At 44.6% G+C, this 6,000-nt stretch overlaps 1 protein-coding gene across 7 annotated transcripts in view; it reads left to right on the top strand.

Annotated features, from left to right (window-relative positions):
* Nucleotides 1-1,429: 1,429 nt before the first annotated feature.
* The window catches only part of SCYL3 (SCY1 like pseudokinase 3), a 43,364-nt gene continuing 38,793 nt past the window's right edge, over nucleotides 1,430-6,000 (top strand). For 3 of the 7 annotated variants that reach the window (XM_023207133.2, XM_023207139.3, XM_023207138.3), the window contains exon 1: nucleotides 1,700-1,908. The gene's annotated coding sequence lies outside the window, so the exon portion shown is untranslated. Of the gene's footprint in view, nucleotides 1,909-1,937; nucleotides 2,221-6,000 lie in introns of those variants that run through there. The other 4 variants (XM_023207136.2, XM_023207135.2, XM_023207137.2 and 1 more) reach the window with 4 other exon arrangements.

Below are 6,000 nucleotides of genomic sequence, written 5' to 3'. Positions count from 1 at the left end.
AACATCTCAAGAACGGATCTCAGGAGCAGTTTAGGGAGGGTCAGAATTTTGCGGCCTCCAGCTGCATGACTCCCAAACCATAATATCTAATCTTGTGGCTAATGTTGGCAGTCTAGACCCCAGGCAAGAAGGAGGTTTGTTTTGAGAAAGGGTTTTGTCTTTGTTTCAAACTGTAAATTATAAACTAATTTCCTCCCATAGTTAGTTCAGCCTATGCCCAGGAATAAACAAGGACAGCATGGAGGTTAAGGACAAGATGGAGTTGGTTAAATTGGACCTCTTTCACTGTCTTAGTCATAATTTTGCAAAGGCAGTTTCATTGCTACCTGAATGGTTTTCCTAACTTCTCCATCAATCTCCTGGAAGCCTTTCTCCTTAATCAATTTCTTCAACTCTGCCAGACACGTGGGAGCTTCTCCATCAGCAGATGTGGCCTCTCCAGTTACTTTTATGTTTTTCAGTCCAAACCTATTCCTCAATCTGTGTAGCTGTCCTTTACTTGCAGTAAATGGCTTGGTGTGCCTAATTTCAGGGGATCCCTTTCTGAAGTCTTCCCATAGGCTCAACACTTTCTGGCAAAACACACTGCGGTCAGTTGAAACACGTTTTCTATTCATGTCTCCCACCCACAAATGTAATGCCTTTTCCGTCTTTTGCTGTTGCACTTCAAACTACAAAAGTTATAGCCACAGTGCATGACAGGTGCTTAGTTAACTAGCACGAATCTTTTTCCTTCTTCACAATTTAATGGATAATTTGTTCTTATCATAGATTTTGGCAACCTCAGCATATGATTCTTTTTCTTCCACCTTTTCATTTAAAGAAGCACTTTATGGCTTCTCCTTGGCATATCCAAACTGTCAGCACCACAATTCCTGTGCTTTGCGGCCATTATTAAGTAAAATAAGGGTTACCTGAACATAAGCTGGTGTTCTCTCTCATTATCGCTGCTGTACTACAGGTGCATCTGTTAACCAAAGCAGCTACTGAGTGGGTAATGGGTGGATACGGTACACAGCGGGGCTACAAAGAGATGATTCGCGTCCAGGGTGGGACACAGTGGATGGCCCGAGATTTAATCGGGCTACTCAGAACGCAGGCGGTTTGAAACTTAAGAACTGTTTATTTCTGGAGTTTTCCATTTAACATTTCTGAACCAAGGTTTGACCACAGGTAACTGACACTGCAGAAAGCATGAGGGGGGGAGACTACTGCATTAATATTAACATTTTCAAATATTACTTTTTGGTAATGAAGTGTGATTCAGGACCCTCCCTCTCAAAGATTAAACGAGATCACCAGGACCTCCGCCAGCTTCAGCAGCTCCGCACGACTCCGTCCTCGCAGCCTAGCCAATCAAAGCTACAGGTTGAGTGACGTCACTCTGCTGAAAGTCTTCGCTAATTCCCGTACTCCTTTTCTCCGCCCTGCACCTCTACTATTTGTTACAAGTGGCCAGCAGCCATTTTGGATTTGGGCGGAAATGAAAGTAAAACTGTGCTGTTAAAAGCTTAAAAATCAGGTCAAGACAAACTTGAGCATTCGACAAAAACATCTAGAAAGGGGACATCTTGGTGGACTAACTAGATCACTAGAGCAGTGAGTGAAAAGCGGTGTCGTCACGGCGCCCACACTCAAGATGGCAGCGGCCTGAGACTCACCTGTGCGGCCGCTCTACCTCGGTTCCTGGTTCGTTGGCCTCAGCGGTGGTGTCGGAGGGAGGAAGGCGGGCCTTCTGTCCCGTTTCCGGACCCGTCTCTATGGTGTGGGAGAAACCCGGCCCCCAGAAGATTGTGGGTGTAGTGGCCACAGCCTTACAGGCAGGCAGGGGTGGTTGGTGTCAACAGGGGGGCCAACAGGGGACCAGAGCCAAGACCCTCGGCCTCCTCCCCCGCCGCCCTCCCGCAGGTAACAGGGAACCCTGCGCTGCGCCCCCAGTCCTTGCAGGACTGCGCTGTGGGGGAAGGGGCCGGGCGGGGAGGAGGCGGCGGGCACGCGCCCCGCTCGCGGGTCTGCGCTCTGGGTCCCGCGCGGGAGCCAGCACGGCGCGGCGCCGGCTGCCGGTTGAGCTGTGCTCTCCGCTTCGGAGCAGCCTCCCCTTGCTGATTGTGGGTCGCCCTGTAATCTGCGCTTCGCGGGCGACCCCCGCCGGGTGAGGCGTCCGCGGTCAGAGCTCTCCAAGGCAGCCGCGGAGTCGGTCCTCGCGGGGAGGTGCGGAAGGTGAGGGGCCAGCGAAGCAAGAGTGGAGCCCCGGCCCCTCAGTGACCCCGCGGGGTCGCGGCGAGCAGGGCGAGGGTGCTCGGCTGGGCGGGTCACTGTCCCGGGGCGGTAGTGCCCGAACCCGGGGGACTCCTGGGGGCGCGCCCGCCCTCGGGAAGGCGGCCTGATTTTGATCCAAGACCAGTGCCCGGTCCCCCAAGGCCCAGCTGGCTCCTGTCTTGGCGTAGTGCTTTCTGTTTAGAATAAAGATGAAACATTTTTCGGAAGGGCATATTCAGTAATCCATGTGAAATTCTCGGAGTCGGATCTCGAATTTTGGGGGTCACTGTTACTGCTGTTTTAAGGACCCGTGTCCTTATAAAATGTAATATCTTGAGCTGAAATCATGATTATTTTGGTCCATGAAGACATAATTGTGTATTGCTTGTCAACTAGCAATGCTGGACTGAGTGCCGCAGAGGGGATATATACCTGAAACAGACGAAAGCGAAGGGCCGGAGTAATGTTACCGCTGGATACCAGAATATCAGCCAGTACAGTGCGTCCTTAATACTCACAGTGCAAGCCATTATCTTCGGAACTTTCAAGCTCAGGGAGCTAGGACCAAGATAGTCTCCATTAATTGCTGGGAAAAGAAAATATTTGATAGAAACATTTCCCTAGAGCACACGGGTTTCTTTGTTGAGTGTATGAGTTGCCCTTTGACCTAGACAAGGGTTTTCGTAATCTACAAGCGGTCCAGAAATTTCATGTGCTGCCCAAGTAGGCAAAAGAGTGGAGGGAGATTATTAAAGGGAAGACTGATGCATATTCAAGTCAGAGACTATCAATTCAGTGTTTTTTTTATTGAATGGAGATGCTAAGTGCTACAAAATACCTATTCTGTGATGCTAGGATATCCTTTTCTACCTTCTTGTGACTTTTTAATTTCAAAGCTGATGAGCAAGATTTTGTGTTTTCCCCCTCCTCAAAACAACAGGAAAGCATTTTGGAAGGCCAAGTGTTTTTCTTACATTCCAATAAATCAATTTTAGCTGAAATATCATTTTTAAAGCACTGGCGGGCATGGTGTAATCTCAGCAACTGGGGAAACTGAGGAGGGCGGGTAGCTTGAGACCAGGAGTTCCAGGTTACCGTGAGGTAGGATAGCGCCAATGCACTCCAGGCTAGCAGCAACAGAAGGAGTCCCTATCTCTATTAAAAAAAAAATGTTCATATAACAGTATTGGTGCCTCTTTAGATGTATTAGTGTGAAGAATTAGTGCTTCAAAACATTCTCAAATTGCAATGATCACACCTTTTTAATTTTCCCCCAATAAAGTTTGCACTGGGGACATAGAATATAATCCTACCACTCTCAGTAGTATTACAGTGATGGTATCAGTGAATTTCTGTCAAAGTTAACATGCTTTCAAAACAAGAAAACGGCATCCTTTCCAGTTCTCTCAAGAAATTGAGTCGTCTCTTTTAAATTTTTAAGTGATATCTTTTAAAGTCTTAGACCTAAAATACACTAAAAAAATGAATTTTAACTACTTCCTAACGCTTTTATAACTTTGTTAATTACTTTATAGTGGAATTCATATAAAATCTAAGGTTAATAGCTATTGCAAGGTCAATATTCCCACAAGGAAGTATTTCGGTATTTAGAAATAGCTAAGTAAATTAAATGTCCCCCCTTCTGCCTCTGGTGACTGCCATTCATCTAGCCAGAGCGCTGACCCTGAATCCTGGTGGCAGTCTTATCTTCTGGGAGGACTAACATTAACACTAAACAGCATGATTTCCTGCCAAGAAGATATTCATTTACATACAGGCCCTTATTCTCTGCTTTTCTCTTATTGTGTGTTGATTTTGGAAAGCTGTGTTTTGTGGCTAAGAGAGAGAAGGAGGTCAGACTAGCTTCAGATACTTTCAAAGTAACACTTCTGTAACTCATTCTTCCAGTCTGGCTGGCTTTTCAGGCAGGAGTTGGAGACCAAGTAGAGTTTTCTGCCTATGAAATGGCAATTAGTTTCAAAGAACATAGACCCATTCAAGCTACCTGAGGGAAAGGGGGCTGGTTATAAGTGTGTCAATGGGATGTTAGGGTATCTGGGTGGAACTGGATTTGAGGCTGGGCTTCTGGTAACCTTGAGATGGATAGTAGCAATGTGCCCCCTAAGTATGACTAAGCTACTGCCCCAGTGTTTGCTTTTTTAAATTTTCCTACCAACGGACTTCCTCCGTGCTTGACAAATTTCTGACTTCATGTGGCTTTGGTTTGCCATAGCTCCAACTCTACCTCATAGCATCCTTCTACCTTCAGCTGTGCTTCTAATAGGCAAAAATTGTTCTTAGTTCAAATTCTTGGAGGAGACAATGATCTGGCCAGTTTACCTCTTCATTCAGGCCATGAGACTGACGACTGATTTGTGAATTGACCGCCCTTTGGCCCAGGCTAGGTACCTGACAACATTAACTGTGCCCAAGAAGAGGTGGCAAGATCAAGTGCTAAGCATGAACCTCCCTACTCAGCAGGCGGTTGTGACCATCTGGCCAGACTCCATCTCCCGAATCGAGGGATTAACATCGTTGCTTTTACCCATGGTCCCACATAAAGTTTTTATTTGTTGTCCCAGTAGAAAGGTGAATGTTACCATAGTTGCCATACTTGGCATTTTTTTAGTCCTGTTTTTTGCTTCTCTGTCATTTTTAAGAAAGATACATTGCCAGGTAGGTAGGTAGGAATTCAGTGAATTTGTTACAAAGCAGATTTAGTTCTTACTCTCAGAAACAGTTTTAGATTTTGAAAAGCTTCAATTTTAGATAGCTTTAGTCTTTATACATGTGTTTCTTATATAACTATGGTTGTGGATCAGTAGGCATTTTAAATTTTGTTCTAGGCATGTGTTTTGAGCAGCATTACATAGTCGGTGTAGAAGGTGTTGTATGGAACTTCACCGAAGTGGGGAAAAATTCCAAGTAGAGGGTCAGTGTGTAATGATTGTTGAGTTTATATTTGTCCAAAGAATACAGATTTTTAAACAAATTTTTAAAGGCCTACATAGAATTATTGGCTATATTTGTAGCAGTTTGCTTTCTACATTGCCAGAGTTAGTAAGAATTCTATTTTCTATTTTTTATATTATGGTAAAACCACCACTGAAAACTGACTGCCACAGATTTTTCAGACATACGTTGTTTAGCCTATATAGGTTTAGAAAACATTTGATCCAACATTGAAAAATATGGAGATTTCCACAAAACTATTCAGGCTGTTGGTTCCTCATGCTAAGTGGCATGATCTGACAGTTCTGAAACTGCAGTCCTGGTTGGAACTCTGTGATAGCCACTCTCTTCAGAATGAAAGCCTCTCACAGTAGGTCCCAAGCACGCACAGTAGGTCCCTGTGCCAAGCTGCCAGTATTGCTGGGGTGCTGCACGTTACCTGTTGTCACCCTGTGAGTTTGTATCCCTGTTGTCAAGAAAGATATGTTTATATTGTAGAAGATTTGGAAGATGCAGGCAAGTGTGTGTGTATAAAATTACCTATAGTCTGACCTTCCACCGCAAACCTCTGTTAATACTTCAACATATATTTTTCAAGTCTGTGTGTATGTATGCATATATTTCTTTTTAAAACAACTTTGAGGTGTAATTGATATAGAATAAATGAAAAAAGTGTACAGTTCTATGTTTTGACATTTATAATCACCCATTGCCATCATTATAATCAAAATAATGAATATATCCATCTTCCCCAAATTTCCTCATACATCATGATAATCGTGTCGTCCC

The sequence above is a fragment of the Piliocolobus tephrosceles genome, chromosome 1, assembly GCF_002776525.5.
Source record: "Piliocolobus tephrosceles isolate RC106 chromosome 1, ASM277652v3, whole genome shotgun sequence".
Lineage (NCBI taxonomy): Eukaryota > Metazoa > Chordata > Mammalia > Primates > Cercopithecidae > Piliocolobus > Piliocolobus tephrosceles.
Note: the sequence above shows the minus strand (reverse complement) of the source record. Positions and strands in the feature narration are given on the sequence as shown.